This window comes from Carcharodon carcharias, chromosome 13 (assembly GCF_017639515.1).
Source record: "Carcharodon carcharias isolate sCarCar2 chromosome 13, sCarCar2.pri, whole genome shotgun sequence".
Classification (NCBI taxonomy): Eukaryota; Metazoa; Chordata; class Chondrichthyes; order Lamniformes; family Lamnidae; genus Carcharodon; species Carcharodon carcharias.
Window position 1 is genome coordinate 87,733,646 of NC_054479.1, and position 26,662 is coordinate 87,760,307.

The 26,662-nt window shown below is 45.0% G+C and overlaps 1 protein-coding gene across 9 annotated transcripts in view; it reads left to right on the forward strand.

Moving 5' to 3' along the window:
• The window catches only part of LOC121285559 (GTPase KRas), a 74,996-nt gene that overhangs the window by 23,956 nt on the left and 24,378 nt on the right, over positions 1-26,662 (forward strand). For 2 of the 9 annotated variants that reach the window (XM_041202099.1, XM_041202103.1), the window contains exon 2: positions 5,097-5,175. The exons of the other annotated variants lie outside the window; for them this stretch is intronic. The gene's annotated coding sequence lies outside the window, so the exon portion shown is untranslated. The remainder of the gene's footprint in view (positions 1-5,096; positions 5,176-26,662) is intronic. 9 annotated transcript variants of the gene reach the window in all.

The window sequence follows — 26,662 nt, forward strand, 5'->3', positions numbered from 1 at the left end:
CTCGCTCGCTCTCCCTAAACCTCTCGCTCGCTCGCTCTCCCTAAACCTCTCGCTCGCTCGCTCTCCCTAAACCTCTCGCTCGCTCGCTCTCCCTAAACCTCTCGCTCGCTCGCTCTCCCTAAACCTCTCGCTCGCTCGCTCTCCCTAAACCTCTCGCTCGCTCGCTCTCCCTAAACCTCTCGCTCGCTCGCTCTCCCTAAACCTCTCGCTCGCTCGCTCTCCCTAAACCTCTCGCTCGCTCGCTCTCCCTAAACCTCTCGCTCGCTCGCTCTCCCTAAACCTCTCGCTCGCTCGCTCTCCCTAAACCTCTCGCTCGCTCGCTCTCCCTAAACCTCTCGCTCGCTCGCTCTCCCTAAACCTCTCGCTCGCTCGCTCTCCCTAAACCTCTCGCTCGCTCGCTCTCCCTAAACCTCTCGCTCGCTCGCTCTCCCTAAACCTCTCGCTCGCTCGCTCTCCCTAAACCTCTCGCTCGCTCGCTCTCCCTAAACCTCTCGCTCGCTCGCTCTCCCTAAACCTCTCGCTCGCTCGCTCTCCCTAAACCTCTCGCTCGCTCGCTCTCCCTAAACCTCTCGCTCGCTCGCTCTCCCTAAACCTCTCGCTCGCTCGCTCTCCCTAAACCTCTCGCTCGCTCGCTCTCCCTAAACCTCTCGCTCGCTCGCTCTCCCTAAACCGCTCGCTCGCTCTCCCTAAACCGCTCGCTCGCTCTCCCTAAACCGCTCGCTCGCTCTCCCTAAACCGCTCGCTCGCTCTCCCTAAACCGCTCGCTCGCTCTCCCTAAACCGCTCGCTCGCTCTCCCTAAACCGCTCGCTCGCTCTCCCTAAACCGCTCGCTCGCTCTCCCTAAATCCGCTCGCTCGCTCTCCCTAAACCGCTCGCTCGCTCTCCCTAAATCGCTCGCTCGCTCTCCCTAAACTCGCTCGCTCGCTCTCCCTAAATCGCTCGCTCGCTCTCCCTAAATCGCTCGCTCGCTCTCCCTAAATCGCTCGCTCGCTCTCCCTAAATCGCTCGCTCGCTCTCCCTAAATCGCTCGCTCGCTCTCCCTAAATCGCTCGCTCGCTCTCCCTAAATCGCTCGCTCGCTCTCCCTAAATCGCTCGCTCGCTCTCCCTAAATCGCTCGCTCGCTCTCCCTAAATCTCTCGCTCGCTCTCCCTAAATCTCTCGCTCGCTCTCCCTAAATCTCTCGCTCGCTCTCCCTAAATCTCTCGCTCGCTCGCTCTCCCTAAATCTCTCGCTCGCTCGCTCTCCCTAAATCTCTCGCTCGCTCGCTCTCCCTAAATCTCTCGCTCGCTCGCTCTCCCTAAATCTCTCGCTCGCTCGCTCTCCCTAAATCTCTCGCTCGCTCGCTCTCCCTAAATCTCTCGCTCGCTCGCTCTCCCTAAATCTCTCGCTCGCTCGCTCTCCCTAAATCTCTCGCTCGCTCGCTCTCCCTAAATCTCTCGCTCGCTCGCTCTCCCTAAATCTCTCGCTCGCTCGCTCTCCCTAAATCTCTCGCTCGCTCGCTCTCCCTAAATCTCTCGCTCGCTCGCTCTCCCTAAATCTCTCGCTCGCTCGCTCTCCCTAAATCTCTCGCTCGCTCGCTCTCCCTAAATCTCTCGCTCGCTCGCTCTCCCTAAATCTCTCGCTCGCTCGCTCTCCCTAAATCTCTCGCTCGCTCGCTCTCCCTAAATCTCTCGCTCGCTCGCTCTCCCTAAATCTCTCGCTCGCTCGCTCTCCCTAAATCTCTCGCTCGCTCGCTCTCCCTAAATCTCTCGCTCGCTCGCTCTCCCTAAATCTCTCGCTCGCTCGCTCTCCCTAAATCTCTCGCTCGCTCGCTCTCCCTAAATCTCTCGCTCGCTCGCTCTCCCTAAATCTCTCGCTCGCTCGCTCTCCCTAAATCTCTCGCTCGCTCGCTCTCCCTAAATCTCTCGCTCGCTCGCTCTCCCTAAATCTCTCGCTCGCTCGCTCTCCCTAAATCTCTCGCTCGCTCGCTCTCCCTAAATCGCTCGCTCGCTCTCCCTAAATCGCTCGCTCGCTCTCCCTAAATCGCTCGCTCGCTCTCCCTAAATCGCTCGCTCGCTCTCCCTAAATCGCTCGCTCGCTCTCCCTAAATCGCTCGCTCGCTCTCCCTAAATCGCTCGCTCGCTCTCCCTAAATCGCTCGCTCGCTCTCCCTAAATCGCTCGCTCGCTCTCCCTAAATCGCTCGCTCGCTCTCCCTAAATCGCTCGCTCGCTCTCCCTAAATCGCTCGCTCGCTCTCCCTAAATCGCTCGCTCGCTCTCCCTAAATCGCTCGCTCGCTCTCCCTAAATCGCTCGCTCGCTCTCCCTAAATCGCTCGCTCGCTCTCCCTAAATCGCTCGCTCGCTCTCCCTAAATCGCTCGCTCTCTCTCCCTAAATCGCTCGCTCTCCCTAAATCGCTCGCTCTCCCTAAATCGCTCGCTCTCCCTAAATCGCTCGCTCTCCCTAAATCGCTCGCTCTCCCTAAATCGCTCGCTCGCTCTCCCTAAATCGCTCGCTCGCTCTCCCTAAATCGCTCGCTCGCTCTCCCTAAATCGCTCGCTCGCTCTCCCTAAATCGCTCGCTCGCTCTCCCTAAATCGCTCGCTCTCCCTAAATCGCTCGCTCTCCCTAAATCGCTCGCTCTCCCTAAATCGCTCGCTCTCCCTAAATCGCTCGCTCTCCCTAAATCGCTCGCTCTCCCTAAATCGCTCGCTCTCCCTAAATCGCTCGCTCTCCCTAAATCGCTCGCTCTCCCTAAATCGCTCGCTCTCCCTAAATCGCTCGCTCTCCCTAAATCGCTCGCTCTCCCTAAATCGCTCGCTCGCTCTCCCTAAATCGCTCGCTCGCTCTCCCTAAATCGCTCGCTCTCCCTAAATCGCTCGCTCGCTCCCCTAAATCGCTCGCTCTCTCCCTAAATCGCTCGCTCGCTCTCCCTAAATCGCTCGCTCGCTCTCCCTAAATCGCTCGCTCGCTCTCCCTAAATCGCTCGCTCGCTCTCCCTAAATCGCTCGCTCGCTCTCCCTAAATCGCTCGCTCGCTCTCCCTAAATCGCTCGCTCGCTCTCCCTAAATCGCTCGCTCGCTCTCCCTAAATCGCTCGCTCGCTCTCCCTAAATCGCTCGCTCGCTCTCCCTAAATCGCTCGCTCGCTCTCCCTAAATCGCTCGCTCGCTCTCCCTAAATCGCTCGCTCGCTCTCCCTAAATCGCTCGCTCGCTCTCCCTAAATCGCTCGCTCGCTCTCCCTAAATCGCTCGCTCGCTCTCCCTAAATCGCTCGCTCGCTCTCCCTAAATCGCTCGCTCGCTCTCCCTAAATCGCTCGCTCGCTCTCCCTAAATCGCTCGCTCGCTCTCCCTAAATCGCTCGCTCGCTCTCCCTAAATCGCTCGCTCGCTCTCCCTAAATCGCTCGCTCGCTCGCTCTCCCTAAATCGCTCGCTCGCTCGCTCTCCCTAAATCGCTCGCTCGCTCGCTCTCCCTAAATCGCTCGCTCGCTCTCCCTCCCCCTCCCTCAAGCGAGTGCTTAAAACTTCTGACTAAACTTTGTCATCTGACCTTGGCTCCATGTCAGTTTTTGCCTCATTATGTTGCTGTGAAGTGCTTTGGAATGTTTTACTTCAACAGCAACATAGATTTCGTAGAATGTGTACTCTTGTCTGATGGGCAGTTCAGGATTTTGAATGCTTTATTGATACTAATTTCGGCCGGGCACCTGCTTATCATTAGCGATGCCTTCCCACCAGCGGACACTTGCCGATGTCTGTTCAAGTGCCACAAACTCAGCTGTGCTGTTGGTTAACTAACCTATAACTGATAAAATTGCAGCATCTTCAAAGGGACCACAACTGACGTTCCTATTGAATCCTGCAATCCTTAACTATGAAGCTGGGACACATTTGGATAAAAGGCTATGAAGCCTCGGGTCTTGCTGTGCTTTTGGCTTTATTTATATTCACAGCTTCAAACAAAAAATCTCTTCAAGTGTTTGGTCTGTTAATTGAGTCCTTCCAAAAGCAATCCCTTAATTTTGTTCGTGATGGGGCGTATTTTGATGGTTACTGGCATCTGTGGTCCAGCATGCTCATTATGCCTGGGGAATTTCTGTGAATTAATAAGCTGTTTCCCTTTTGGCTCTGGGGCATTTATGTCTTTAATTTAAAAAGGTCAGGGAGAGGGGTGGGAAAAGCAATTGAGTTTGGTTATTTTTTTAAAAATTCTTTCAGTGGATGTGGGCATCACTGACTAGCCCATTATTTTTATTGCCCATCCCTAATTGCCCTTGAGAAGATGATGGTGAGCTGCTGCAGTCCATGTGGTGTGGGTATGCCCTCATTGCTGTTAGGGAGGGAGTTCCAGGATTTTGACTCTACGACAGTGAAGGAATGGCGATATTTCCAAGTCAGGATGGTGAGTGGCTTGGCGGGGAACTTGCAGGTGGTGGTGTTCCCATCTATCTGCTGCCCTTGTCCTTCTAGATGGTAGTGGTCATGGGTTTGGAAGGTGCTGTCGAAGGAGCCTTGGTGAGTTGCTGCAGTGCATCTTGTGGATGGTACACACTGTTGCCACTTACCGTCGGTGGTGGATGGAGTGCTGATGAAGCGGGCTGCTTTGTCCTGGATGGGGTCAAGCTTGAGTATTGATGGTGATGCACTCATCCAGGATTTATATATCATTAAATTTTGAGTAAAGGAAGGGAGAGAAAGGAAGCCTGAACCGCAGCACGTGTTGAGTTGTGGGCTGAAACACAGATGGGGGTGGGGGGGTGATGGTGGTGTTGGTGGTGTCATCCAAGTGTCATGGGAGTTACTTGAGTAGCAAGTTCACATAGTGCACAGGAGCAGGTGTTTCAGCCTCGAATACCGAAGCTTTTACTTTCAATGCATGAGTAACATGATGGATTGTCACTGCTGCAGACCTTGCCCTGTGGTGTGTGTGCCTTCAGCTAGATGTGAAAGGTGCCAGCCATCCTACATGGTTTCAGGAGTAAGGCAAGCTCAACTGGAATGCATTGAAAGGCAGGTTTACATTGAGTTTACAGTACAGTCCATTTATGTTCCATATGACTATGCTTCCACCCCTTTATAAATATTTTCTTCTGTTCCTTTCTCCCTTGTGTTTACCAGCTTTCCCCTTACAGCATCAATGCTGTCCACTTCGACTACACCATGTGGTTGCACGTTCCACATTCTAACCACTCTCTAGGTAAAGAAGTTTATTTTATTTATTCATGGGATGTGGGTATTGCTGGCAAGGTTTTGAGAAGGTGGTGGTGAGCCACGGCCTTGAACCGTTGTAATCCATGTAGTGAACGTACTCCCACTATGCTGTTAGGGAGGGAGTTCCAGGATTTTGAACCAGTGGCAGTGAAGGAGTAGTGACATATTTCCAAGTCAGGATGGTGAGTGACTTGGAAAGGAACTTATAGGTTGTAGTGTTCCCATACATCTGCTGCCCTTGTGTTTGTAGGAGGTAGAGAGTGTGGGCTCAGAAGGTGCAGTTAAAACTTTGGTGAGTTAGCCTTTAGCTTTAAATTCTCCTCCTCCCCCTGTAAGTTTTGCTCAATTTCTTAAATCTGTTATCTCTGGTTATTGACCCTCCTGCCCGTGGAAACTTTCATTTTTTTATTCTATCAATGCCCCTTATAACTTGTTGTTAAATTCTCCTTCCTACTCTAATGAGAAATTTCTAGTAGTTCCACATAACTAAAGTCCCTTATCTTTTATCTGCTGTGCCATTAATTTTAGTGGGGAAAACACACCTTTTGAATGAGCCCAGGCCTCAATGCTTGAGGATGTGCTGTGGTGAGATGTAGCCTGGCCTCCTCCGATGGCTGAGGAAGGGAAGCAGAACTGGAACACAGCCAGGATTGAAATAAATTAAATGGACCATTAATGAATTGAATGACTTGGGTGAGTTCAGAAGGATGGAGGATGTTTGGAAGCAGAGGAAGAGTAGGTGCAGAGGCAACTTGGTCAATTAATGAAAGACTGCTTTTGGGTTTTGATTGATTTTCCTGTGAGCTCGGCACTATTTAAGGATAGGATTTGATGTCTCTGTGGATGGATGAAGTCGAGTTTTGCGATCTGTCCTCCTGGATCGAGAGGAAGGAGGGGGAAAGGAACTGGTATAAGGGGCAAGAGAGAGACACAATAATTTGGCAAAGCTGGGGCTTGAATTAGATTTTATGAAGTTGGGGAGGGTGGAGGTTAACAGCGGATGCTGGATAGATTCTGTAATGGATGGATTCTGTATATTTAGTGACACTTCATGACTTGGGATAACCCTTAAATATCCAGGACAAGGGTGGTTTCACCCACAGAGATACGGAATTCATTAGGATCCTTATGGGAAAGGAGGGCTGCTGATAATGCAACACTTCGGACCCATTTACAAGGTGCACTACTTAAATTCACCAAGGCTCATTAGGCAGCAACTTCCCACGACCACTTCAAGAACAAGGGCAGCAGGAACACCACCATCTGGAAGTTCCTCTCCAAGCCACTCACCATCCTGACCTGGAAATATATCACTGTTCCTTCACTGTCACTGGGTCAAAATCCTGGATTCCACCCACCCCACTAACAGCACTGTGGGTGTACCTACACCACATGGACTGCAGCGGTTCAAGAAGGCAGCTCATCACCATCTTCTGAAGGGCAATTAGGGATGGGCAATAAAGCTGGTCTAGCCAGTGACGTCCACATTCCACAAATGGATAATTTTTTAAAAAAGCATTTTTTTCTTGGGATGTGAGCGTTGCTGCCAAGACCAATGTTTATTTCTGATCCCTAACTTCACTTTCAGTGGAGGTTGAGCCCCATTGCTGCCATTCATGTGGTGTAGGTACTTTTTTTCCCCCCTGTAGTGGTTTGATACAACTGGGTGGTTTGTAGGCCATTTCAGAGGACATTTAATTGTGAACCACATTGCTGTGGTCTGGAATCACATGCCAGCCTTGCCAGATAAGAATGGCAGATTTCTTCCCTGAAGGACACCAGTGAAGCAGGTGGGTCATGTCTCCCGAGCATTAGTTTGAGCCTCTGGATTACCGACATTACCACTGCCACCGTGCACTGACTTGCCTGTGGTTTGGAGCTTTAAGTTACTTTTCCCCCAGCATTGTTTTCAACTGGTGATTGTGTTGAGGTATCAGGGTTGGGTCATTCCTGAGCTAGTAATGTAAGGGAGTGAACTGAGGTTGGTTGTTTCGGTGATCTTACTGGTTCAACTGTGTATTCATTTCATGTGCATTCTCTTGGTTGGATTCTGAGCTTGCTTTCTCTCTTAATGTGTTCATGACTGAGCTCTTGGTGCTCTTGCACAAAATTGAATTATACTTCCATCTGTTCCTTTAAAACCTTGCATCTATTTTTCCCCCTCAATCTTGGAGTAATACCATAAAATAGTTGGTACCTCCTCCCTTACACATCTCTTTCCCTATTAGCACTCATGTGCCAATTTAAATAATTGAACCAAGTGTTGCTGTTATAATTTTTTCACAACAGTTGTAGCAGGCCTCTAGAAAGGTGTGGTAGATGAAATTACTTAACTATACCAAGTTGCTATCAATATTCCTGTATTAAAATATAGTTCACATGACTCTTAACTGCTCCTTAGTTGCACAGTCACCTCCTGACATTAAGGTCACATGCTCAAGTCCAACACCAGAGACTTGAACAAATAAGCCAGGCTGACTGAGGGACTACTGCAGTTTCTCAGATGAAATGTTGAACTAAAGTCCTACCTGCCCCTCCAGGTGGATTAAAAGATCCTGTGCCACTATCCAAAGAAGAGGTGTTGATTTTCCCAATGTCATGACTAAATTCATTCCTCCACTAATGCCATCCACATTATTGGCTGTTTATGTTCTTTGGGATTCTGTGATGACATGAAAGTTTATCTCTATGGATGGAGACTGAACAATCGAGCTTGCTGGCCTACATTGTGCTGCTGCTGGACTGGGAGACCATTTTTAAATTTTTGCCCTTGTTTGCAAATCTCTCCATGGCCTCGTCATATCTCTAACCCCTTGCAGCTCAACAACTCTCCAAAATCTGTTCCTCCAGTTTTGGCCTCACTCATGTTCATCTGAGATGTTATCACTCCACCATTGGTGGCTGTGTCTTCAGCTTCCTAGTCCCTAAGCTCTTGAATTCCTTCCCTAAACCTCTCTGCCTCTATTTTTTCCTCCTGTAAGAAACCCCTTAAAGCCTACATCTTTGACCAAACTTTTGGTCACCTGTTTTTTAATATCTCCTTTATGTGGCATGGTATCAAATTTTTTTGACAATGCCTCTGTGAAGTGCGTTGGGATGCTTAACTATGTTTCAAGGCTCTCTATAAATACAAGTTATTTGATTCCCTGTCGTGGCAACTGATGTTAGCAGTGCAAGTAAGGGTGATACAATTAGTCTCACTGCCCTTGGATGACAAATGAGGATAAAACAGTTCTTGGTCATGTCCAGTGATCTCCATTGTCAAGAGTGTGTTTGCTTGTGGACAATGGCTGAAGATTGACTAACTCTTGAAGCATTTGCTGTTTTGGGTTTACATGTGAAGAATGGTACCTGGTCCAAAGTGCTTCCAACACCTGTGGCAGGTTATGGCAATGTATTTTGGAGAGAAGCGAGTGGGTGTGGAATGGGGCTGGCACCAGGGCGTAACCAATATAATGTTCACTTGTGTAATTCCTAAATGAAAGAAAAACCCACTAAGTGTGAGCAGCTCGGCAATGGTCCCTCGCCCGGCACCGGGAGCTAAGCCCAGCGATGGCCTCCTGCCTGGCATCTGTTTACAATACAAATTAATTCTCTAGTAAATGCAGGTTTTTTTTTGCTCTAACAGAAGCAAGTTTGCAATGATATAAAGAGTACAAATGTTATCAGATTCAATGTACTGTGTACCTGATACAAAGGAGAACAGGTTGTCATTCCAACTGTTTGCTATCTCATTCAGGGCAAAGTTGTGTAGTATTAGTAGGAAATTGGGATCCAGTTGTCTTTTTTAAACCTAACTTTAGTGGAAAGAGTAGAAATGGATTAATAGTGGCAGGGACATTAGGGAGAATTTCATGCTCTTTGAAATAATACAGGGGGATCTGTTGTGTTCACCTGAAGGGTCAGATGAGGCTTTGTTCAAATTTCATCCAAGAGCTGGCACCCCACACTACGGCCCTCCCTCAGTACTGCATTGGGGTGTCAGCCTACATTATGTGCTTAATCCTCTGGAGACGGGAATAAAAACAAAAATGCTGGACAAACTCAGCAGGCCAAGCAGCATTGGTGGAGAGAAAGAGTTAACATTTCAGGCCTATGACCTTTCCTCTGAACTGAAGGAAGCTATCAATGTAAGAGGAGCTAAGCTCGGGGGAGGGGAGAGGGGGGGCAGGAAAAACAAAGGAAGAAGTTCTGTGATAGGGTGGAAGGCAGGGGACATTAAATACAAAGACTTCATGATGCAGCAGCCAAAGAGTGCTAATGATGTAGTAAAGCAACAAAGGGTTGTGTCCAAATGAGGTGTGAATGGCTGCATAAAAAGACATCTGATTGCAGCATGAAGGGAGAAAAAGAAACAAGATGAGACCATCCCAGCAAAACAATAAGAAAGGAACAAGGTGGTGGCAGAGGTTATGATCTAAAATTGTTGAACTCAATGTTGAGTCCAGAAGGCTGCTGAATCGAAAGATAAGAAAGCCTGTGTTGATCCTCACCGGAAAACAGGAGCAGGCAGTGAACAGAGAGGTCAGCAGGGAAGCAGGGTGGGGACTGGACACTGAGACTTGAGTCCACGGCCACCTTAGTTCAAGGTGACGTGCAACCCACTGAACTACTGATGCCAAGTAAATATCCCGAACCACGTTGGAAAGTTTTTTCATCTGTTCATTAATGTGGAAGGCATTAGATTGTGCTGAAGTGCGATGGTTTGAACATTGAGTTTACAATCCTAAGCTCTTGCACTTGGGTCTTAACAGCCAGCCTGAATTTCAGTGAGTTATCTAATCTTTGTGAAGTACAAAGTAGAGAAATATCCCAGTCTGTGAGGATGTGATAGATTGAGCCTGGCCCTGTTGCACATCTTATCTTGCTGTGCACAGCACTGATGGTAATGGAGAAATTAATGGTTTCAACTCCCTTTCTCCCTCTCTCTTTGCTTGCTATTCGCCATTAGAAAAGAACGGAAAATGTTAGCTTTTGTAAATGATATGCACATAATGTTGAAAACTGAAAAGGGCAGCCAATATCAAAGGATTAATGAATTAAATTATTCGCTGTATTCTTCCTGATGAATGTTCCATGCTTAACCTGGTGAATGTCAAACAATTTTGTTTCCCTCTTTCACAATCTATATTTAGAGATATTACTCACAAGCTACTTGCTCCTCATTTTTTTTCTGGAATTAAATAATATATACGACGTGGGTAGGAAGATAATCTTGCATTAATTTACAATAAAAAATATAGTTTAAAAAAAAAATAAGCTCACTAAACTGTGACCTCAAGGTCCCATGCATGTATCTGGGACTGAATGACTTGGCAGTTCTGTTGTCTTTAATTATTCGAACCAACAGCACCTTAAGTGATTAACTGGCTATTCTTTTGGCAGTTGTCAGCTGTGGCTCAGTGGACAAGATTCACCAGTGAGCCAGATGGTTGGGGGCTTGAGTCCCACTGCAGAGATGCGAGCATAATCTAGGGAGTGCCCTCAATTTAACAAGACCCGTTTACATGCTTGGGTGGATGTAAAAGATCTCATTGCTCTATTCACAGGTGCCAGGGTTATTCATAGTTGCCTGGTCAATATTTATTGCTCAACCAGCATCACTTCTCAGGTCATTATCACATTGCTGTTTATGGGAGCTTGCTGTGCGCAAATTGGCTGCTGTTTCTTACATTGCAACAGTTACTACACTTCTGAAGTACTCCTTGCGTGTAAAGTGCTTGGGACATTGAGGTCAAGAAGGAAACAATGTAAATGCTAGTGTTTTTGAAGCACAACAATCTGTTTTGTAAGTATGTACTTTCATGCTCATGCACAAATTGAAAATGTGCGCATCTTCCTTGCGCAAATAGGCTGCTTCATTTTCCTGTGTAGTGTTTTGGGATGAGAACATTCAAAACTCGGCACAGTCATTCAAATGCAATTTCCTTTGGGGATTTTTCAAACAGCAGTTCTCAATCTGTATGCTTAACATAAGGGCATACAAAAATATTGGACAGGGAGAGAAGAGCTGGTCCATTTAGCCTTTTCCACAAAGTTATGGTATCTCCTGCATCAGGCCAAGCGATCTCTTGCTCCCTAGAATGCAGGACAGTTGGAAAACCAGGTCAAAATCCCAAGGCCAATTTGGGGGTGAGGCTGTGGGGTGGTGATCTGGAAAATTCCTCTCCATCCTCTCTGTGACGGAAGCTAGTCCAGGAGACTAGATTGACCAGGGTGTGTTACTGGACGCCATATCTCATGTATATTGCAATCTTGGGCTCAATCAGGATCTAATCAACTCCCTCTTTTAATGGGTAAACCTGGTGACCATTTAAAAAAAAAAAAATGTTGAAAGTTGTTTCATTCTTGGATAAAATAATCAGAACTCACACAGTAGTGAGGTAGTCTTGTTCAATTTAAAATTTTAGGCATGTAAGTGCATTTTAAAATGTAAATATTAAAAAGGAGCCTCACTGATAAATTCTGATAAGTTAGTGTACATTTCCAACGTGCATTGTTTGCCATGAGCAGTAACATTTTTCATCTGTTCAGGCTAATATACTTTGTTCAGAAGGTTATTTATTGATCCAGTCCAGCAGTATTTCGTATTTGAAAAGATTGGTGTAATTTTAAGTAAAAACAGAACTTAGTGGAAAAACTCAACATCTGGCAGCATCTGTGGAGAGACAAACAGTTAATGTTTTGAGTCCAATATGACTGTTCTTCGGGACTGATGCAATTTTAACCATAGGTACATTGACCCTGATGTGCTCTCTAATGCCCTGTTATCTCAACAGAAAAGGGGTCAGATTAAACCAAAATAATGATAAAGAAGCCTCGACTGACTCCCTGGCCTTTGCCATTGTCAGGTGGGCTTCGATTTTAGGTGGCCACATACCTGCCAGAAATAGGCAGGAGCCTCGATTATAGATCTAGGTCCTATATAGTCAACATGATCTAAATGCTCTTTTGACATTGAGAATATGTCTACTCAACGGTAAGACTGCCCAGGGATGGAAATGGTCAAACCATAAGTTTGATTAATAATAAATGATAAAGAACTTGACATCTTTTTACTTGGGCAGTAGGATAACCATCCCTGCACTTTAAATGCCACCCAAACTCTTCCCTCCAACCTCCATTCGCCATTCACTTTCCCCTTGTTGTAGACCCATGTGCAACAGATGATTCACTGGACTCCCCTGTCCACCCCTGCACCCCAGAAAGTGATGGGCTGCATATCAATGGCAACATGCATTTCAATAAATTGTCTAACTGCTAACCCAGTGAATTGTCCCAAGGGGTGACATAGGATTGTCAAAATGTGACAGAGCTGAGACATTGGGACAAGTGACCAAAAGCTTGGTCGAAAAGTAGGTTTTGAGCGTCCTTAAGGAGAGGGGGAGAGGTTTAGGGGGGATTTTAGAGTTTGGCTGCCATTGCTAGAGTAATGGAAATGAAAGGTGCACAGAGCCGGAACGCAGGCTCCTCTGAGATGGGAAGGAGGTGAGATTGTGGATGGGTTTGATCATGAGAATTTTGAAATTGAAGCATTGGTGGACTAAGACAGCGTAGGTCAGGGTGCACAGATGATGGGTGAATGGAACTTAGTGTGAATGAGAATTGGATAATGGACTGCAGAGTTTTGGACAAGCTTAAGTTCATGGAAGGTACCAGGGTATGAGGCTGGCTAAGAAAATGTTGGAATAGTTAACTCTAGTGGTAACAGAGGCATGAATGAGTGCTTTGGCAGATGAGCTGAAAAGATGTGTAGATGGGCCACAATAGAGGTGGAAACAGGATGCCAATAGTACTAGTGTGCTCACAGCAGAGTATGTTTTAAGGTTTCAAAGTACAACACCACAGGTGGACCAGGCAAATGTGATGAGGGCCGACCATCAAATGGGTTCAGATTGTTCTCTGACATTGGGCGGTACATTAATTGCTCAGCCACCTGCCTCTTGAAGGTGGGCATCCAGCCTTGTTGTGTTCTATAGAGAGCACTGCTGTGCCACATGACTCTCCTGTTTCCCTGGATGTCTCTCCTCAGCTGGTCATCTATCACTTTGTAGAGACGTTGTAATGGTTACACTAATTGGAGTGGTAGCTACTGTTAGGGCACGGGACTTCCTGGGTAGAGGGAAACCAGTAAGCAAAAGAAACCACTGCTTCCTGCACTGTGAAAGTGCAACATTTTGCACCATCCAAATATGTGTTATAGAGTTCAAACTGTCTGGCAGCACTCGTGCCTTGTGTTAGTGGATTCTCTTATACATCTTATCTGAAATGGCATGCGCAGGGTTAAGTTATTTTCCAATAGGGTATCAACCTCTGGAATACACATGGGATGCCCATCATATTCTCCTAACAAAGCTGGAATATACAGCGCCATCAAATAGTGCTCACAGGTTTAAATTATTAGATTTATTTTGAGCTGAATACTAAATAGAAGCAGTGAAACAGATACAGGTACAAAGAAATCTTATAAGAAGGTTCCCCTTACAGCCCATACACAGCACTTTATGAAAACTGGCTGCCACATTTCAACAGTGACGACATTTCAAAAATACTTCATGGGTTCAAAAGTACTGCATGGGCTGTAAAGTACTTTGGGACATCCTGAGGCCATTAAAGTCCATGTGTGAATGTGAGTTCTTATTTCGTTCTATGCTGTGCTCTTGTTCATGTGCTCACAGTGTGTGTGTGACTATTAATCCATGTTGTGCAGCATTTTTTTGGGGGCAAGAGCGAGAATTTATTTTGCTTCTGATTCTGAATAAATATTTTAACCGGTCAACAGGTAAAGCAATATTTACAGACTCTGATTTTGCGCTTTAGCGCCTTGTTTATTTCTTCTTCACTTTTAGTAGACTTTACGTTGGATATGTGACATCTTAACCTCTCTCTTTGACTTGTTTTCCTATCCCTGTACTGAAATGGTTTGCTTTGCAGACGCAGAAAGAGAAGCAGAGGCAGGGATGAGGTGGCAGCTGGAGGTGGAAAGTAAAGAGCAGCTGAGAGAAGCAGGAGGTACAGAAACAACGTGCCTGCCAGTATATGTCGGGGAGATGAGAGGATTGATTTGAGGTTTGGTAAAAATCATGATCATTCCAAAGGAGACAGATTTGAGAGTTGACTTCTTGCTGGGCGTGCTTCACCAGACACTAATAATGTTTTGTTGGTGGGTGTTGACAGCTGTTCAACTGTGGAGGTGATGTCACAATCAAGTCGAATCATGTCCTTGCCTGAGGATAACAGACATTTTAATTGGTGGTGATGATGGAACTATGATTTGCATTTATGTTGCACCTTCTATTAAATCAGGCTAAAATTGACACCAAGTCAAAGAAGGAGGGGATATTGGGATGGCGTAGGGGGTTGGTGGTGGTAGGGAGACCAAATGCCCTGGTGGCGAAGTAGATTTAAAGGAGTGTCAAAAGGGGAGAGAGAAGGGTGGGCAGGTTTGCAAGGGAACTTTTAGGGCCTAGATGACTGAATGCTGCCTCTAGTGTTGCAGTGAAAGAAATTGTCGGGGTTGGGAGGATGGAGGATAGAATTGTAAGTATGCAAAGATCTTGGAGTACTGTGGCGATGAAGGTGGAGCCATAGGGAAATTTGAGCACAGGAAACTCCATAAAAAAACAACAGTGGGAATTCTACAAGCAGAGCCTTTCTTTAAGGACACAGAATGCAACATTGTGCTGAATTTTTCAGGGGTCTTGAAGTCCTGCCGCTGAGGCTGAGTGGCAGGACCCTGAGGCAGCATTTTGCTGGTGGTGGCTGGAGCCTGCCACTGGAGGTGCTGTTCATTTCATCCCCAGGAGCTGCCTCTGTGGATCGCCACTTTGACATGGTGAGGCTTGTATCTACTGGAGTTTATAGAGGAAGAGGCCTCTTGATTGAAACATAAGGTCCTGAGGGGACCTAACAGGGTGGATGTGGAAAGGATGTTTCCTCTTGTGGGAGAATCTAGAACTAAAGGTCACTGTTTAAAAATAAGGCCTTGCCCATTTAATACCAAGATGAGAAATTTTTTGTGGGTTGCGAGTCTTTGGAGCTCTCAGAAGGCAATGGAATCAAAGTCCTTGAATATTTTTAAGGCAGAGGTAAATAGATTCTTGATAACCTCTTATCCCCTTGTTTATTGGGGGTAGGTGGGAATGTGAGGTTACAATTGGATCAGCCCATGATCTTACTGAAATGGCGAAGCAGGCTCGAGGAGCTGAGTGGCCTACTCCAAATTCATAGGTTAGTATGAGAGGCTTGTGCACTCTGATGATCCCTTGAGTAGTGTCATCGGGAGCTCCTTGCTCCTGGTAGGGCCACCCATGGTGGCAAGTTGTAGGAGGGTGGATGGGGCGAGACAAAATGCAGTCCAAAAGGTCCTTCATGGCAGAACAGGTGAAGGGAGACTGTCTGTTTCTCTCACTGGCTGTGAAGGTGGCAGATGGTTGTAGTGGCAACGTGGTTTAGGTCATTGTGGTTTGACATGTCACTGAAATCTGACCACCAACCTGTCAAGGGTCCTGCTTGAAGGTCTCCAGGCTTCTTCTACAGCCCACTTGCCAAGTCATGTGGTGGTGGAGAGCTGGCAATGGGGAAAGGGCTGTGAACTTGGGAGCCCCTGGTCAAGAATATGCACCCAGGTGACAGTTGCATGAAGATTGTTGGCCACCTGTGTTAGAACAGAGGTGTCTTTGGGCAGCAGCATCTGTGACTAAGCTGTCCTCTTCAGGGTACCCTCTGCTCACCCCAAATGGCGAGAAAAAGCTAGAAAAGATGCCCTAAAAATAGGCTATCTCACTTTCTCCTGGGTGGGGAGCCATGCAGTGCAGGATCACCATCTTCATGGTCAAAGGAAGAAATGTTGAGGCATGGAGGCATCAGTGAGGAAAAAATAGGAAGCAAATCCTCCAGTCCAGATATTCTGTCCCATGTGCCCAAAGATCTCTGGGTCAAGCATCGGCTGTACAGTCACATGAAGACCCATGGCAGAAACTTGCGACCTTGAGTAGTCATCACCCTCGAATCAAGGGACAGCCGGTGAAGCTGGCCCAAGTAGGCAGTGCTAGTGGGGGAACTGCTGAGGCTGCATCACAATGACGAGGGTGCCTCAAATGATAGGATGCCCTTAAAGAATGGTGAGCTTGATTGTGGGAAGGAGGGGGCCAGGCTGCAAGGGCACCTCTATGGGCCACATGTTGCCTATCAAGGAGAGTCCCATGCGCCTCTTACCCTCCCCAAAACCCACTGCAAAATGCCCACACGGATGGAAAGTAGCCCTTATTTCATGGCATGTGGGTATCACCTGGCAGGGCTAGGATTTGTTTCCCATCTCTAATTTCCCTTTAAATTGAGTGGCTTCCTAGGTCATTCCTGAGGGCAGTTAATCAGCCACATTGCTGTGGTTCTGGAGTCCCATGTAGGCCAGACCAGGTAAGATTTCCTTCCCTAAAGGGCATTTTTTTTCTCACCAGGCCCTTCCTGACTCTTTTGTTCTTGGCTTTCCCTAAACCCCTTTCCTAGTTGGTTTTAACATTTAAAAAGGAATCTTTCCAATATCGAGTTAGTGAACCAGATGGGTTTTTACAACAATTGATAGTTTCATGGTCACTATTACTGAGACTTAGCTTTATATTCCAGATTTATTAATTGAATTTAAATTCTACCAGCTGCCGAGATGGGATTTGAACCCATGTCCCCAGAGCATTAGCCTGGGCCTCTGGATTACTAGTCCAGTGACATTATAGCTACTCTGTCTCCCTCTTAATTAACCCATTAAATGGGTCCCCTCCCCACACCTCTGCCCACCTTATTACAGCCCACTTTATTACAGCCCTCTTCCCTCCTATCACCAATGGACTGGGAAAATTCAACCCATTAGCTCTGTTTCTGTCAAGGCAGATGCTGCCAGACTTAGTGTTTCCAGCGTTTTCTGTTTTTATTTCTGATTTCCAGCATCCACATATTTTGCTTCTGTTTTTCTTAGTTTCTTCCTAGCCAAGAGGGACAGCGAGGCCGATTGTAGGGTTTGTACTCACACAATAATGGGTATTGAACCTAGGACTTCCTTACATATTATGGCTTCTGTTCATCCCTGGAAAGGCTGACTGAGTCTGGAGGAGAGTTGTGCCGGTATGTTCATGTGTCAGTACTGTACGTGGCCAAAACCACAGCACATGCTCAGCAATATACAAATAAAATTGGAGAATGTGGTACAGTCAACTTGTGCGATCAAGTTGACCGCAATCTGTTATCCTAGGCAATCATTCAGGTTCAGCCCTGCAATGTTGTTGTTCCATGTTATACAGTTTCTGCCTGCTCCCACCACACTTCCTGCCTTGGCTGAAAAGCCATCATACCTGGGACTTCCCAGGGGCTCTGACACTTTGACTAACAAAAAAAAGAGCCGGGGAACCATTATTGGGCATACTAAGTACCTCAATTGGATAGCCTGCTGTCATGTTTTCACCTATTTGAAAACAGTGCCATGCAGACGAGATTCATTTTGGATCTTTGAGGTCCAAATCAAACCTTCCTTTAAAGGAACGAAGGAGATTTGTGAGGAAGTGAAGGGTTGGAATTTTTAACGTCAACAGTATGTACCATTTTTTAAAATGGATATGATTGACACTAAAATATGCCATGGCTTTCAAGCATGTTCAATTATACCAGGGTATATCATCTGACAGACAATCAAACGTCCTTTTAATCTGTCATGTCTAGAATTTTTTCAGGCTTTCCAGGAGCTTAAAATATACCAATAAAGGTACAACAAATATCCTGAACTATTCTGTTCACTGCCATAAAGTACTAGAACCAATAAGCGGATGTGGGACCCCATTGTCTCAAAAAGGGTCTTCTCTCTTTCAGTTGGGCTATGGGTTAACTGTGGCATCCAAATCTAAAAATGTTCTGCTTGAGGGCTTAGTTATTGAGATGATGATTGTCGGATCAGGGTATCCTGACACTGGCAGTGGTTCTTGATCTCAAAGATCACCAGCAAATGGTGATTAATGCACAAAATAGAAAAGATTTGCGAGTGGCTTACTAGTTTATTTTATATTATTTTATCTGATGGCCACCTGGCCCAACTATACATTCAACCATATCGCCTGCTCAAAAAAACCAAAGATGCAGCACTTGCAGCTGTCTCAACTTGCCTTTCCTCAAGCAATCCCCTCATTCCTCCAGCCTTGTCAAAATCCCCTCCCCGTTTTGCCCATACTAAAAATGGCTTATTAACTATGTCTAATTGTGACCTCTTTTTCCTCTCCTCTCTTTCCATCATCAACTTTCCCTTCCACGTAAAGTTCTCAAACCACAATGTGATCTCATCAAGGGCCCAACCTGTAGAAAAAAATTAGGTGGTTTTTTTTTTGTTCTTCAAAACTCAAAGTTGGGTGAAGTGAATTTAGGAGCTAGTTAAAACCTGTCTTGAAGCAATGTCGTAAAGGTTGTTGTTATAGTCTCCATAGTAACATACCGGAGCGGAGGTCTAAAATGCTGTTTAAAAAATATAAAACATCATCGTTAGTTTAGTTTGTATTTGATGCTCCACTTTTTTAATTGCTTGCTATTAAGCATATTGCAGTAATTCAATGTGATATGAGAGGCCACTTTTCTCCCAAGTGGAACCTATGAGATAAGTTGGAGGATCTTGCATGTAAAAGGCAAATTGAAAACCTTGTGAGAAACAGGTTTATATTCTTGAAAGTGAAGGAGGACTTGTGTTAATTTAGTCATTTTTTATAAATAAGATTTACCTCTCTGACTTGCCTGACGTCGCTATTAACTCCAAGCATATCGACATATGATCGGTCTGTCGATAGCCCAGCGGCCTCACCAAAGTCTATTTGGGTGATCTTCTGTACCTACACTCCTCAATTCTAGGTGACTTCTTACTACATGGCCCCTCAGCTTCATTAATGGAGGGTGGCCTTTCCCCTCCATACCCTCATCTTGCCATTCTCTTCCAAAACTACCACCTAGTTACCTATTCCACGTCGTCAAAAACCTCCCTTTTTAAAAAAAAAAACTTGTTTTTTTCCCCAATATATCTTTACTTCCTGCACAGAATACACCTTTTTGTCAAGTTTCCTGAGATGTTCTTGGAGGGGGAGCACTCAGTCAGTACACCAATGTGCTCTGCTGCGAGACAGCCAATATTACAATTTAAATAAAAAGGAATTAAATTCTGTGGATAATTCTCTTTCCATAACTTGACATTCCTTGCTATTGATTTCCTCTGGCACTATTGTTGCCTGCTGGGCTTGGCAGGATAATTTGGTCTGTTGAAAAGTTCACATCTGCACCATTTGTTACCTAATCGAGTAGCTCAGTGCAAAGGATTTTGAATTCTGCGTTTAGCATTAGTGCAGTTATCCAGCTGAGGATGAGATGAGACACCATATGACTGGAGTTTATCCTTCTAATATCTGACAGCCTTGCATTTAACTCTATCCTGAATGCCTCAAATGGCTTAACTCTACTAACTGCTGGTTATTCCAAACAATTAACACCCTCTTGAATAAATAAGTCAATAGTAACATTTAATTTCTAGATGTACATTTTAGTAGCTTCAGTTTATGAACTTTGGTCCTACTGCCTGACGTTTGAAACATATAACAAGGTAACTTGTTGGCTTTCTCTCCCCTTTTTCTTGGCCCTTAGAAGCTGAGCTTGCCTGATCTTCACAACTCACCCTCTTTATTTGGAATTGTTCCTGTAACTGCTCTTTACACCCCTTCCTATGGATGTCTGTCCTTTTTGTGCCAAGGTGGCCAGAATTGAATGGAGCTGCATTCTAGAACACTCACTCATGCATCTTAGGCTCCCAATGTGACCTCTCTAGATTTGTATTTAACTATTACTTTGATTATATCCCAGCATCCCATTTTCTTTCTCAGCTGTTCTTCTCCAGGTGTCCAGTTTAATTCTACTTCACTCATTATTTACTGAGACTCTCTTATTTTGATGTGCAATAGAAATCGTTGACTAGCCACAGGAAAGGTTACACCAACACTGCTTTAGGGTGACACAAATTTTAATCGAGCATCTTCACAGACTCTCAGTTCAGGTACGTGTTGTTCATGCATATGTTTATGTAATAACAATCACCCACCAATCCTGAACTGAAAAGTGAAGTGCTGAACGACCAAAAAACACTCGGGCATACTGCTTTTTACCAGCAACTGCACAAAAAGGTTAAATTTCTCATGTATATACTGAATGACCAAGATCACATGACTAACACCAGTATCTCTTCATTTTTCTATTTGTCGCCAATCAAATTCAATTAGCCACATCTAGACTCCCAATTAGTCACCTGTGGCTGGTGGCTAACTTATTTCACAATACATGTCACTTTTAACTTTGGTTTCCTATTCATTTGCCTAATTGCATTACTGACTTTTAAGACATTCTGTGAATTTTTAACTCCATCTCTTTCTTCTTTTACTGTGTTCATGACGTTCGTCACACTTATACTGGCAATTTTGATTTGGAAATGAGCACTGACCCCTAAAGTACTTGTTCAACCTATTCTCCCTATCTGACATTACACCTCCTATTTCAAAATCCCAAGCAGTGATTTGCACAGTTCACACCCAACATCTATGGCTTGAGACACAAGTTACATGAATCAAAGCCTGCATTCTTTTCCGACCCAAGTAAGGAAAAGGCTTGCACCTATATAGCTTCTTTCATGATCTTTAATATCCCAGAGCACTTTCCAACCAATGAGCACCGATTAGAGTGGTTTTTTGTTGTAATATAGGGAACACGGCAACCAATTTGAAGACAGCAAACTCCCACAAACAGCAACATGATGAATTAATGGATCATCTGTTTGTGATGTTGGTTGAGTGATGAATGTTGGCCAGAGAGGACTCTACTGCCCTTCTAATAGTCCCATGTGTCCTTTTACTTTCAACTTAGAGGGCAGACAGGACCTCGTTTTTAAGGTCTCATCCAAAAGACAATGCGACACTCCCTCAGTGCTGTGCTGGCATGTCAGCCTGGATTATATTTTCAAGTCTTTGCAATGGGACCTGAACCCATGACATTTGCCTTGGGCGGGGCAAGTGTGCTACCACAGTGCCAAGACCAGTACAATGTATGGGTTAGTATGGTTAGGATTAACAATTAACCCTTAGTTGTGCAATGTTGCTTCTTGGGAATTGTACTTCCTACAGAGGGTAGTTGCACCTGTACTCGCAAGCTAAAACTACATGGCCAGGTTTACTTACAGATGTAATGGTGCCAAATAATGCCTTTTTCCAATCAAGCACAGAACAATGGGCTGAATGGCTGCTTTCTGTGCTGAATTATTCAAAATACAACAGGATACTGAATCACCACATTAAACTGGAATTGGTCCACAATGGTTGTCAGTAGATACTGGTAATCAGGATTTTTGTAGATTTCCCAGATGTGGACTGTGAATTACACTTTATGCGTGGAATGGTGACTTCCTGCCAGAACTAAAACTGAGCAAGTACAACTGGAATTTACGAGTCTGTAAACAACCTTGAAGTTTTTTTAACAGATTGCAAGAGATGAGGTGTTAATGTATGAATACTTGTTGCTTTCTCCCCTTCCTTTGAGAGGCTAAAATTGTTCATTTGCAGTCAATCTGCAGCAGTTAACATTTCAAATACTGCAGGCAGCAATTGCTTGACTTGAGCCATTAAGTCAAGCAATGAAACAAACAAGAAAGATCTAGGTTCCTCAATGATTTACATCAGAAGTGGGGGAATGTTTGCTGATGAAAGTTCAGTGCCATTTGCCACTGCCCAGATACTGAAGCAAGACTCAGGCAACATGTAGGTTTGGGCTGATAAGTGGCTAGTAATCCCGGAACACTCTCCCTAACAGCACTGTGGGTGTGCCTACACCTCATCGGCTGCAGCGGTTCAAGAAGGCAGCTCACCACCAACTTGAGGGCAATTAGGGATGGGCAATAAATGCTAGCCTAGCCAGCGACACTCACATCCCATGAATAAAAAAAATTTGCACCACAAGTGCCAGGCAATGACCATCTCTAACAAGAGAGAATCTCACCATCTTCCCTTTACAGTCAATGGCATTACCATCGCTGAATTCCTATCAACATCTTGGGTGTTACCATTTGAAAGGGAACTGAACTGGACCATCCATCTAAATATTATGGCTACAAAAGCAGGTCAGAGGCTGGGAATTCTTGGTGAGTGACTCGCCTCCTGACACTCCAAAGCCTGTCCACCATCTACAAGGCACAAATCAGGATTGTGATGGAATACTCTCCACTTGCCTGGATGAGTGCTGCTCCAACAATACTCGAAGCTGGACTCCATCTAGGACAAAGCAGCCTGCTTGATTGACACCCTATCCAGTAGCTTAAACATTCGTTCCCTCCATCACTGACACACAGTGGCATCATTGTCTACCGTATACAATATGCATTGCCAAAACTCACCAAAACGTCTTCAAAGAACAAAGGAAATAAACAGCCAAATAAAGCATTTTTATAATAGGGTGTAAATAGTAACAACTCAATGTTAGAATTTACATTCCAGTTATATTTCTCTAGCAATCTGATGCAATGTTTCTAAACCTGCAGCCTCTACCACCTAGAAGGACAGGGGCAGCGATGCATGGGAACACCTGCACCTTCAAGTTCCCTTCCAAATCTCTCTCCATTCTGACTTGGAAATATATTGCTATTCCTTCACTGGCGCTGGGTCAAAATCTGGGAAGTCCATTCCTAACAACACTGTGGGTGTACCTACACCACATGGACTGCAACGGTTCAAGATGCCAGTTCACCACCACCACCTCAAGGGCCAATTAGGGATAGGCAATAAATGCTGGTCTAGCCAGCAATGCCCACATCCTGTGAAAAAGTAGAAAAATACATTGTTTGGGAATGCTGACCCATTCACCTAGTTGGCTGCAGAGTGAAGAATAAGGACCTCATGGCTGTCACTGGTTGTAGCCAACATTTAAATCCATTGTATTGTATCCTAACTTGATATAGTAAAATGCAAAAACGTTCCTATTTCAACTTTGGACTCCAGGTTGCTATGGAGAATAGTTTCATTATTTTGCCTTTCACTGATGTTTAGCGAATGGTCTTTGTAGTTGTACCCCCCCTTTAAAAATAAACTGGGGAAAATCCTGTGGTGTCCGTATAGTGGGATAGTGGATGGGCTGTTTAATCACCCTTTCAGGAAAGGTCTTGCATTTATAGTTCCCCACAACCTTGGGATGTCCCAAAGTGCTTCACAACCAGTTTAGTACTTTTGAAGAGTAGCTACTTTTGTAATGTAGGAAATGTATGCAGAGCAAGATCCCATAAGCAGCAATGAGGAGGTAAATATTGGCCAAGATATCAGGGACGTTCTCCTGCTCTTTGAAATAATGCCACGTGATCCTTTTTATCTTTTGCCAAGAGGACAGAAAGGGCACTATTTAATGTTTCTCAATGTCTGCCTGAATTATGTGCTCAAGTTTCAGGTGGTTCTTGACTCCTTGCCTTAAAGTCAGAAGGAATGTAGAAGGTACCACTGAACTATGCATTGCAATGGCTGCTGTTTTGTGGTCATTGAATATCATGTACCTTTACTAGACTACTGTGGGAAGAGTTAGTATATTTGGGTTCACAATTATTGGTATGTACAAGATATACAGAATATACTCTGGTACGTTGGGTATACCAATCTGCAGCATTCAGCTAATGAAAAGCTACCATTGATGTGTAACATTATTAGGGACGCATTTTGCAATGACTTGGTGATATTAGTAGATGAACATAATTAAAATGACAAAAGAGTAATGTTAGAACAGAGGTGCTTGTCATTTAAAGTAAATGAAACTAATATCGATTTAAAATAATGGAGAGAGGAGTAAGATTACACTTCCAACACTGATATGACCAATGCTGCAGTAACTTCATGGCTTAGTGTTTCCTATGTAGTTTTGTACATTCTGGGTATTTTGTAAATAAGTTACACCACTTATGCACTGTTTACAGTCCAACTAAATGGAGTTTATTCTCATGAAGCCATACACAAACTGGAAGAAATTTAATGTAGGATAAAATGTCTTAAGATTCAATTTTTTCTTTGGCAAGGGACATGAAACATAATCTAGGAGCCCCCACCCCCTGAAAAAATAATGAACAAAGTGCCCCTTCTGAAAATATCACTGCAGCAATTTCAGTGGAAACTGAATCTGTGACCTTTCTACCAAATGTTTGATTAATTACAATGTTTGATGGGTGGAGCACTAGATGTGGTTGGTAATGGTGAGAGGCTGGATGGGCTGATGTAGGTTGCAATGCCAGTGGCAAGATGTGGGTGTATTGGGGAGTGGGGGATTACTGGAAGGAGAATCCTGGTGGGAGAGGTAATTATAGAAAGTAGGTTGCAGAGGGCTATTGAGAAAAGTGTGGTGATTTGATAGTGGTGGTAGCCAGGGGGCAGAGTGTTTCTTGAGAGCAGAGGGTGTTCTAGTCGAGAAAGTCGGTTGGTGAAAATAGTACTGGACTTACTCAGTCCAGCACTTAGAGTTGAACGTTACAAGTATACACCTCCTGAAACTATGGTCCAGTTCTGTTTGGAAGTTCTCTTCCTGTGCTCAAGTCAAACCCTCCAATTAATCCCCACCACCTGCATGTAATTAAACACAATTAAGAGGGTTGGGAATGAGGTGTGGCTGCTTGGCTTTGTGAATGGAAGGAGATGCTATAAGAAGCAAGGTTTCACAATCCATTCTATTCATTGCCTAGAAGAGTTTTATGCAGCAGTGACCAAATTTAAGTGCAACAGCAGAGTTTCTTCTGTTACTGCTGGCTGAATATTTTTAAGAAATGACTCCCGCCAACTGATCATTCACACCTAATGTACCCTTCCCTGCTCTGCAGTCACCAAGACTGCATTCTTAGCCAGACACATTCTCAAAGTTTTTCAAAGCTACTTAGTTAGCCGTAGGTATGTATGAAGCCTTGAAGATTAAGGTTCAGGTGGGGGCAAGGGTTGGAAGGAACGTTGGAGTACCAGTGAAGACAACTGGCTGCATCAGATCAAGCTCCATTATGGCAGAGCGCTCTGGGCCATCGACCTGACTTGCAAAGCTCTGAGGTGGGTCATGCTGGAGTTAAAACAGCACCAGCTGCCTTGCACTGGAGGTCCAGAATTAAGTGAGCAGCAATGCCTCCTGTCTTGGAGACCAAGCTTAAAGGATTCAGTCAGAAGTACAACAGCGATGTTGGAGTGAGGTGGGGGTCGGGGGGCTAAATTCAAAACTCATTCATGCAAATGTTATTTCAGTGAGTGAGTGGTCAATCTATGGAATAGGCGCTCTAGGGATACACTGTGGAGATGGGTTGTTCTGATTCATTCAAATGCGAATACTGTTCTGAAAATATTATTTTGGGTTACAGGTACAGTATGTTAGTAATTTGAGACAAGACATGGTATGTGTAATGTGTTTGGGAAGAACAGGTGAGCCTAGAACCTATGGTCCTCGAAGCTTTCCACCACTGAGATGTTCCTCACCTTGTGTTCTGGATCTGCTGTAGACTTATGGAGATTGATTATCATGGTTAGTCCACAGCTTCATTATCATTGTATCATGTGACTGCAGGCTGTAGTAGGTGAACCAGATAGACCTTGGTCTTTATTCAGCAATTTCTGTTACTGTATGTTTGAACTTTGACTGAGATAGGCATCGCAAAAAATAAATATGACATTTAGTGGAAGGGTAAAGGACTTTTGACGCAATACTAGCTGACATCTTTCACATTGCTCATGTTTAATAGGGGATATCATGGGACCAAATTTTATGCCAACTAGTTTCATCAGAGATATTGCTGCTTCAATATGTGGCCCTAGGAATACGAGGAAGCCTGGCTGTACTAGGATGAGACCTCATTACCTAGCAGTACTTTTAATAGTGTTGGGTCTAGGGCTATTGGAAGTGTTGGGTAGGTCCTGCAAAAAAAGTCTTGATTATTAAAAAGTCCTAGATGTACAGTGTTGGGGACAGTCGGAGCGCACTGGAATGGTGATCTGGCAGATTAACAGGCATGGGAAAAAGTTGGAGGGAGATTCTGGAATGGGGTTGAAGAAGCTGTAGAGTGGATGTGGGGTTCAGGAGCACTGAGAAGGGAGTTCAGAGTCTTGTAGCATTGGCAGAAGCCTTGCTTGGTGGCCGTGAGGGGAAGGGAGCCTAGTAGAATGAGGCTTGCAATGCTTTAGGGTGTCAGGCATCTACCTAATACTTCTGGTGATTGTTAGCTAATTCAGTCCTTGAAGCAAAAACAGAAAATGCTGGAAAAACTCAGCATCCGTGGAGAGAAAACGGTGTTAATGTTTCGAGTCCATATGACTTCATCAGAGCTAAAGAGAAGTAAAGTTGTGCTGAAATTTATACTGTTTAAGGGGGATGGAGCAAGTGAAGCTGGATGGAAGGCTAGTGATAGGTGGAGGCAAAGGAGAGATTAACAA